The 9970-nt window shown below is 43.1% G+C and overlaps 1 protein-coding gene and 1 long non-coding RNA gene across 3 annotated transcripts in view; one reads left to right on the top strand and one right to left on the bottom strand.

The window, feature by feature from the left end:
- The window catches only part of LOC130531845 (uncharacterized), a 447745-nt gene that overhangs the window by 274979 nt on the left and 162796 nt on the right, over positions 1-9970 (top strand). The window lies entirely within an intron of this gene.
- On the bottom strand, positions 33-2249 carry LOC130531850 (uncharacterized). 2 transcript variants are annotated; one of them, XR_008952217.1, is made up of 4 exons: positions 929-2249; positions 761-840; positions 345-682; positions 33-268 (listed from the first exon to the last, which is right to left on the bottom strand). It is a non-coding gene; the product is annotated as an uncharacterized LOC130531850 (long non-coding RNA). The 2 variants fall into 2 exon arrangements; XR_008952216.1 differs by having other exon boundaries at positions 461-682; positions 929-1176.

Here is a 9970-nt window from a genome sequence, read left to right on the forward strand (position 1 = left end):
AATACGGTTCGGTTCCAGAGGCAGAGACAGGATTGAGGGTTAGGCAGTACAATTTTATTAAATCCAACTCAACACCAAAATAACTCGGCTGTACAAAAGTCAAACAAAAGGGGGTGGACAGGGCTGGGGCCCCACCGGCAGGTAAAACTCAATTAGGGGAGATAAACAAACTAAAAACACCCGTGCTACTACAAACAAAACTACACACGAGAGGTGTGATGAAAACGCCCTCCACCAGGGGTTGGGTCCCCGCCGTGGCCCGCGGCACCTGTCCACAAAGAAAAGAGAACAATTAAATTTACAATGATAAACAATCAGACACGACGAGCGCACACGCCACACACCTCACACGGACAGTCAAATAAATGGTGACCAGGTCGTCTAAAAGAAAACAACGTCAACCAAGACACGAAAAGCAAAACCTAAAAAAAGTAAATATAAATTGATACAATTTACACACTGTTAAGAGTCTAAAATTTAGGCAAAAGCTCCGTGGTCGCCTCGGCGGCACCACCACGTCTCAGCGCCGTTTCTCCGAGCAAAGGGGAGCGAGGGGAGAGGGAGAGAATCCCGAACCAAAGGACCGAGCCAAAGCAGCAGTGGGTCCAGTAGGCGAGGTAATCTACTCCATGAGGGGTTCCCGCTGGGGCATCGTGACCCACTGACACCAGCCGGCAGCCAACTGCAGCGAGAACAGCCCCATTACCATTTATCAACTAAGTGAGTGGGGGAGTCAGTGACGCGCATTGCTGCGCCTTACCTGCCCAGTGCCAACTAGCGCGCACGCCCTTACGGCAAAGCGCTCTGGACGGAAGGATGGCGGGAGGAAGCACCAACCTTCTGCAACAAGTAGCAAGCACACGTTCCAGCACTGTTGCACTTTACGTCATAACCAGATGAAATATGCGTTAGCATGCCATGCTTTTACCTTGGCGCTGCCAAACAGCATGCTCATTCTGGGACAGGTTCAGTTGGTCAAACAGCCCAGATAAGCTGCAACCACGCTACACCTTCGTCGAAGGGGGAAGTCAACTAAAGCCAGCTGGAGGCAGTGCCTTATATAAACCTTTTTCTCCCCACCCACCAATTAAGGCACTACCTCCATATGGCACCTGTTCGGAGGGCAGGCCACACCCTGCCACACCAACACACGCCTAATAGTAGGATCATAACCACCTGTAGAAATAGTCACTTTCTTCCCCTTTGATATTTCTAATGTCTTCAATTCTGCAAGTTGAGCACGCTCTTTACCTGTAATCCTTCCTGTTTCCACTTCCTCAAACCTTCTTCTGACTTTCTAACTATTGCATTGGCAGCTTTCAGCCCCTCCTGTGGGTGTCTGAGACAACATCCGTCTGTGAATAGTATTTCATCTGGATCGTTTAACGGCTCCGCCTTGAGATCTACTCTTTTTCATCTTCCTTCACTTTCTCCTCACATCTATGTGGTTCACCCTCACATACCATCTACCTACAGTTTGGTTGTCCTCATCCTTAATGTTGTATTTACCTTTCTGGCTAAGTACAGCAAGTTGCAGATGTCACAGCCCCTTTTCCCCAGTTCCCTCCTGTCCCAGTACTTTTCCACTGCCCTGCTCACACCACACCCTCTGATCACCACACCTGCTCTTAGTCACTGATCACACACCTGCCCTCACTCATCGATCACACACCTGCCCTCACTCATCAATCAGCTCACCTTCCAGTGTATATATTCTCCAGCCTCACACTCACTCAGTGCCAGATTGTTCTTCTGCTTACATGCAAGACTTTCCAGCGTTGTTTCCCTGCCGGATTACCCGTTACCGACCCTGCCTGTCTTCGTTCTGCCTGCCTTGCCTGTTCCCCGGACAACCTACCTGCTTTCTGCCCCTTACTACGACTTCTGCCTCAGCGTCTCTGGTTCCTGTCTGCTCACCTGGTTTAGACTTCTCCGCCCGGCTCGGACTTCGCTGCTGCTCGTCCCACTCCCCGAGCCTGCAACCCATAGACTTTGTGCGGGCCCAGAGCCTGAAGAACGGACTATTTCCTGTGTTTCCTGGTCTGCCTGAGTTCCTGTTTGCCCGTGTGTTAATAAAAGTCATTACTACGGTCCAGCTTTCCAGAGTGCTGCATTTGGGTCCTAACTGCACCCGTCACAGCAGATAGATATTGATGTAGTCAAATTCTAACTCATATGGTGGAGGATTTTTTTGGAAGAGCTGTGTGTGGAAAAAGGAGCATTATTTTTTTTTCACTAGCGCCGCTGTTTGTTTAGTGGTTCTCTACAGAATGAATTGGAAAACGGGCCTGAGCATGTGATGTCACTTCGCTTTGAGCCTTGACGCAATGTGACAGATGTGTCAAAAATGTAAAGAGGAAAAAGGAAAATTCATAAACTATTAAACTCCTTCAAGAAAGTACAGTGTATAATTCTTGTACATTATCATTAGTTATCAATAAAATATTAATTAATGTGTTATTACCATTGTTTTATTAAACTGTAGCAATTATGTTAGCGTGGCAGCATGGAGTTCATGTGCTGCCCATCACCTTAATTGTTCGGGCAGTTGCAGCTGTGGCGTTCCCCTTAAAAGGAGACTGTGCTGCACGGGCTGCTCTCTTGTTGTCGAGCTTTTGGGTGCCACGCCACACCTCACTTGGTCCTCCTCATCTGATTGCTGTGCGGTCGGGCCGTGCTATCCCATGCACACCTGGGTCTGCTGTCATCAGAGCTGGGGAGCCTTGGGTGTCTTTGGTTCGTCAGCTGTTTAGCCCTCCTAGCGGGAGGCACTACCTAGTGGCTACCTAGTAGAGGCACTACTATAGTGGCTCGGTGTGCGTCTCCACTTTAGAGATTTCTTTCCTTCACCTGACGGTACGTAGCGGCTGCTTTTAGCTTCACCATATGGGCAATTATTGTCGGGAACCTAAAATTGCTTTTTCTCTTAACAGGAGAAATTGTTACAAGTGCCGGCTCTAGTGCACTTTCCTCCCGTTGCTGTTGGCCGGCTGCTGTTTTGCCCTCCGCATCGGGTTTATTGCGTATGCTCCCGACTGTCACTCCTGTCTACCTCTGAGAGGTATCATCGTGTGGGGTCCAATCTAAAGTGCGAGTGTGTGAGTGAACTGCGCCTGTAGGAGGACTAGGATTGCCTTTATTTTGGTTTAACGTTTTGTTGCGGGGGGAGGGATTTGGGGCTGATTTGTGATGTGCATTGCTTGTGTGGGTTATTTTTGCATGTTATTTGGGGTTTGATTAAGTGTGCTCTTTGTTTGTGTGGGTTACCTTGCATGTTTATTTGGGTTTGACTAAGTGTGCTTTTTGCTCGTGTGGGTTATTTTTGCATGTTATTTGGATTTGATTATTTGTGTTATTTGTGTGCTGTGTGGGTTATTTTTGTATGTTTATTTGGGTTCTATTATTGTGTATGTTTCCTGTTATTTTCTAAGTGGTGCCGATCCTACCCTGTGGGGTGCAGGTGTTTTAAAGATAACTGTTAAATTTTGAATATGAATTTAATATCTGCACGTTGACTGTGTGTGAATGGGTGTGTGAGAGTATTTTAGTAATTGTTGTTAGAGGATATTCGGAAATAAAAGTATTAATTTTGCACATTGGACCAGTCTCTTCTCCTCACTAGAAAACACTTGTGTGGCCTTGATAATAATTCTCCAGGTGGAATTCCTGGGGTGGCGTTGTCAATTTAGAGAGGAGATATACTGAGTCCTGTTAGGCGTCCGCCACATTCGGTTCAAACGACCTGAAACATGAGAAGAACAAATGAGGCAAAGACAACAATTTTGAATTTTACTTGCAAGGAGAACGGAGAGATGTGCTCAGTTACAGATCTCCAACACGTTCTGACGCACAACTTCCGCCATCCTTCTTTTATTGAAATGAGGAGGTCCCTAGTTACACAGAATTCAAATGTGCCTAAAGGGAGGGGGGAAACACAAGATAGCAGGTCCCAAACAAAGCAAAAGACTGTAAATCATAATGGTGAGATTATACGTAGGTCTTCACTGATTTGATTAGCTTAGCTTGCAAACAACACATTCTTCCACATCAGACAGATTAAAAGAACACCTCCTGTGTCATGCCCTGCAGCGCTATCTCCGGTCAATGTCACTTCCCCACAGCAGCTGCATTTCTGTCGCCCTTGACCAGAGAAGTTCGAGTTCACACATCAAGCATCATGAACATTAGGCATTAGCAAATAATAAGAAACATTAAGTAATGAGAAACAATATAACAAGAATAAGGAATATAACAAGGTAAAAGCAAATAAGAGATAACTTTAATATAATGGCTCTAACAAATTATCATTATTAAACAATCATTTAATTATAAACAATAGTCAGCCAAATAGATAAATCTGCTGCATTTATGCCCCAGTATATTTCTTTTCTCAAAATTCCAACACGCATTAAAGAATTCAGCGTCTGTGTGTTCAGTGTCTTCTCCTGCAGAAGTTGTCATGTTAGGGAGTGAGAAAGTTGAGTGAGGAGGAGCTCTCTGCCTCCCTCCTAGGAGGAGTCAACTAGCTCCACCTCTTGAAGTCCAGAACCATTTCCTGTTTACTTCTGCTAGTTAGAAAGTAAACATCCGTTCTCACTAGCCTGAGCTGGCTGCTGATTGCAGGCCCCACACACAGCTGCACAGTGTGAGCCACACCGTAAGACCCAAAAGGTCCAAATCGGATAAAAACAATTTTTCAAAATCACTTTAAATAAGGTTTTTTAAAGATATCACATAAACATGTAAACCTGCAAGAAGAAACTTAAATATTTTACGGTCTTTCTATGTTCACCACTGCTCCAGCATCATACATCTATATGTGTGTGTTTGTGTGTGTGTGTATGTGTGTGTGTGTGTGTGTCCTTCAAAACCGTGTGGTCCTGCTGGATCACACCTCGTTTTCTTTGTCTCAGTACAGACTTATATGATGTTTCTTCACTACCAGAACCACCCTTCGGTCCTCTTTAGCTTCAGATAAACTCTCAAACGTTCTATCTGAGGTATAAAAATGATTTTCTTCTTTTTCTTCTTTGTTTTTTAAAATTTCAATTAATCACACAGGTCTTTCTGCCTCCCCCTGCCTCGTACGCTCCACATAGGTCTCACGAAGAAGTGCACAAGCAGATGTGAAAATGCTGATCCATGTCTTCCTCTGCCTGGCCATGTAGGAGGAGCAGTGCCATGCACAAGCAGAGAACAAGGATAAGGGCTGTCAGACAGAAGCCGATGACGGTCACCCAACTGAATATGCTGGTTCTAGCGAGCAAAGGGCCCACACAACAGGAAACAGCAGCTTGCAAGACCAGAACTGTCTGAGCAGTGAGGCCCACAGCGGCCAGCCACCAGACTCTGGTGAGAACAAATTAACCCAAAATTCACATGTGAAAGCAATAGAGAAGATGGTGATGATCATGATGATGGTGTTTCTGAACAGGGGAACACACTGAAGAATTGTGGCAATCCGATGAAGACCAGCCGGTCTGGACTCTGAAATGTAAGTATCTGGCTTTGTTGGGAAATGAATGCGAGTCACAGGAAGGGAGAAACTTCTGAACACTAACAGACTTTTATAATATGTGTTCTAGTTGATCCCAAGCCTCCAAAGGTCAAAAAACCCGCCCGTCGTCGTCGCAACTTCCAGCATGAACTGCGTGAATACCCCATGGATGACGAGTGGATGACCCCACTCTGCTTGTTCAGATTGTTTGGCAGCCTAATCAGCCTAAATGGCCTAATCAGTTTTTCTTTTATGAATTACTTAATTTTAAATGATCCATTTTTTTTCCTGAAATTGAGGAATATTTCTTGTTTTTTTGAATAATATCTGAAATTGCTCCTGTGTTTAGTGATGATTTGAGTCACATGGTGAAATTCAAATGCAATAAAAGCCAAACATTAATTCATTTAACCCCAATCCTCAGATCCCGAACATTATATTCTTATTATATTAAAGATAAAGCGCAGCTAACTATTAACAGTGAAAATATCGGCAGATATTTGAAAAGTAATGTCGTATAAAGTAGATCAATTATTTTTATACAAGGATCGGAGCAGATTTGTGGATACTGGCTGCAGTACTTCCTTTTCAGCATCATGCCGCGTCAGTAGGTTCCTAATCTTTGTGATGTTCCTCAGGTGAAAAAAGGCACTTCTAGAGACAAATTGAATGTGTGAGTTGAAGGAGAGATTTTGATCAAAAGTTACTCCTAGATTCCTCACAGAGAGACTAGATGTTAATGAGATACCATCTAGAGTGATCATGTGATCTAATCTATCCCTGAGAGGTTCAGGACCAAACACCATGACCTCAGTTTTTCCTGGGTTAAGGAGGAGGAAATTTGAAGACATGTTCCAGTCTCTGTAACAGTATCGAAAGCAGCACTGAGGTCCAGCAGAACCAGCATAGAGACCAGTCCATGATCTGAAGCGATGAGAAGATCATTAGTAACTTTAAGAAGTGCCGTTTCTGTGCTGTGATGAGCTCTAAAGCCTGACTGAAACATCTCAAACAGGCTGTTCCTCTGCAGGTGCTCCAGTAACTGAGTCACCACCACCTTCTCAAGAACTTTAGAGATAAAAGGAACGTTGGATATTGGCCTATAATTTGCCAATACGTCAGGATCCAGTGATGGTTTTTTAAGCAACGGCTTAATCACTGCCACCTTGTAGGACCGGGGTACATAATCTGACACTAAAGAACCATTGATCTGGTCCAGGATAGAACTGCCTATCAATGCTAAAATATCCTTCAACAGGTGTGTTGGGATGGGATCTAAAAGACACGTGGTGGTCTTGGATTTCTGAATTAGCGATGACGCCTCGGAAAAATATATAGGGGTGAAGGAGTTTAAGGGCTCGTTGGAGAACCTGTATGTTCCCACAGTCAGCACATCTGGTGATGGTCCAGTTGTTGGGATGGCCTGGTTAGCTTTCTCTCTGATAGCTAGAACTTTATCAGTGAAGAAGATCATGAAGTTTTCACCACTAAGGGAAGAAGGGATACGTGGATCTAAATCACTGTGACTCTTAGTTAATTTGGCCACAGTGCTGAAAAGAAACCTGTGGTTGTTCTTTTTTTCCTCAATTAAAGAAGAAAAATAAGCTGTTCTAGCCTTGCGAAGGGCCTTTTTGTAAACTAATAGACAGTCTTTCCAGGCTACATGATAGCTGTCTATTTTACAAGAATGCCACTTCCTTTCCAGTCTTCGCACTTTCTGCTTGAGGGTCCTGATATGTGAATTATACCAGGGGACACACTTCCCCTGATTTACTATTTTCTTTTTCAGGGGGGCAACATAATCAAGCGTGATTCTCAGTGAGGTTGCTGAACCTTCAGCAACAGAGTCAACCTCAGCAGGGCTAAGATTATAATGATTGATCCCTGGGGAAACACACGTCATCACATCAAAGGAAGTGGTCAATGAATTGCTAGTATTGGCCTAGCTAGGCCAAAAGGGGGATTTTCAGGTATGCTTGTGGTTTTTGCTGTATTCTACGTCTGTGGCATATTTTGATCTGAGATCAGCTTTTGATCTGTAGATCTGTATTCCACGTCAGACATATATTTACATTAGATGTATGATCTAAGTTTTTCTCTGTGTTTCAGATCTGAAGCATATTTGGACCTGAAATAAACTTTAATATGTTCTGTGTTTCAGGTCTGTTGCATATTTTGCATTGGCACTAAATTTCTGTCTGTATTTAAAGTATTTTGATTTGCTATAATCTCTCCTTTTTTCTCTGCATTATAAGTCAGAGGCATACTTCAAATTAAGGGACAAATAAGGGGGAAAAAATCAACAGACCCAGATGGACCACGTTGCTAAAGCCTAACCTGTGGGGACAGGTGACTCAGGACCTTTGTAGCTACGTTTTAAAGTTTGAAAGGTCTTTCTAGGTGAATGTATGCCAGTGCTATGGGCCCTCAAACCGGGGGTTAAATTCAGTGACCTTTTCAGGCCTCTGACAGACTAAATTGTGAATGGATTTAAATGTATGTTAAAAGCAAAAAAACTAGAAGCATCTGGCCGTATATTCACAGATAAAATGGCATGTGCAAGTGTGCTTGTGTGACAAAGAAGCAGACAAAAGGCAGAAAGAACTGAAAACTGTGCAATAGAAATCAGAAAAGTATTTTCTGCAGGAGAACATGGTGAGAGAGAGTCTGCAGTCTGAGTGAGGAAGCATTAGTGATGCTGTGGTGCCACTCTGTGCTCACAGTCGTGAACTTCCCATCAGCTTGCACCACCATTAGAGTCAACCCTGCCATGAAGTGTTTACTTATTCAGCCAAAGTAATTGTGTAGCAGTTTACACACTTGTAATAGTAGGAACAGTCACGTAGGCTCCCACCGCTCTCATCTCATTCAGTGTCTGTCGCATATTACCCAGTTTCATCAAGTTGGCTTGGTTTTATTATTATTTTTAATCCAAACAAAGCACTTTTCCATGGACTCTGATCCATGTGCTTGCTGTTCTAACCGCCCTGATGCACGAGGGCAGCGTATTCCTGTTGTTATAAAGATACTGGAGCATTGTATTTCCCATTCATATTGTCTTTCAATTCATCCTGAAAATCTCCACCTTTCAGATTCAGATCATCTCATTAATTCACCAAAGGGCAGTTTAGTTGAAGCAATTCTTGAAAGTAAAGAAAGTATATAAAAATAACAAGGCCATCCAGGTTTAGAAGGCCTGAAGGCAGTTAGGATGAAAGACAAACAGCAACATGAAAGCATGACAGTGAATTCTGAGGACAGAATGTCACCATATTGGGAGATTATTCTCTCAGTTTTATGGACCACCTGTATCATCCAAAGAGAAGTCAAATATCTCCTCTGGACACCAATTACTTTAAAGCTGAGTGCTGAAAAGGCTGTTTTTGTCTTCTGTAGCCACACCTATATACCAGAGGATAAAGGAGAGAGACAAATGGTTACAATCAAAGAAAGATAAAAAATGCACATGATTCTGTAACAGACATTAACAAAGTTTAACCAGTGGTTCTTTAACTGGTATTCTAAATAATTCTAAGTTTCCACAATTCCTTTCTCATTCCCTTAGCAAAACGTAGTTTATTCTAGTGTACTTCAAGTATCCTTTTTACACTAACACTACACAGTATTCTTGAAGTTTACTTCTTTGATACAAATTTTATATATTAAATAATAGTATAACAAAGTATACTAGGCTTATACTAAAAAGCATCAACAGTTTAAGTTTTTTAACCTCATATCTGAAATTATTTTCTACATCTGTAAACTTTACATACAGGCCTGGCTGATTTAATAAGTACCTCAAATAGAACACAAAATGGACAAAAGCATACATTTGATGTGAACACTTTTTTTTAAAACCACGTCATTAACTAAACAAAATAGGCCATCTTTGAAGCAAGCACTTTTGTATCGACCAAAAAGCAAGACCAGAAGCAGTTACTTAGATGTCCACAAATTGCAATGGCTAACCTACATGAGATTCTAATTTTTTTTTGCACATTTAACCAATTTTCTGTTTTTCTTTTATACAAATACGATCTCTATGCCTATTCTCTCTTCTACCGCTCCCCTATCTCTCCTCTCCTCTCCTACCTATTATCTCCTCTACCTGTCCTCCCCCTTCTCCTCTCTCTCTACCCAGCCGGCCATCAGCAGGAGGGTCCCCCTATATGAGCCTGGTCCTGCTCAAGGTTTCTTCCTGTTAAAGGGGAGTTTTTCCTTGCCACTGTTGCTTGTCTGGGGTCAGGCCCTGGGATTCTGGAAAGCACCTTAAAACAATTCTGATTGTAAAAGATGCTATATAAAGACTGCCTGCCTGCCTGCCTGCCTGCCTGCATCCAACCACATGCGCAAGGACAATGGTGACCTGACTCAGACAGAGAGTTTGAGGGGTAATGCCTCATACCTGGTAATAAGTTGTTCATAGCCGTGTTGTAGTTGTTGATGTGATATGTCCGGGGTTTGTATACAGCA

Source organism: Takifugu flavidus, chromosome 9 (genome assembly GCF_003711565.1).
Source record: "Takifugu flavidus isolate HTHZ2018 chromosome 9, ASM371156v2, whole genome shotgun sequence".
Lineage (NCBI taxonomy): Eukaryota > Metazoa > Chordata > Actinopteri > Tetraodontiformes > Tetraodontidae > Takifugu > Takifugu flavidus.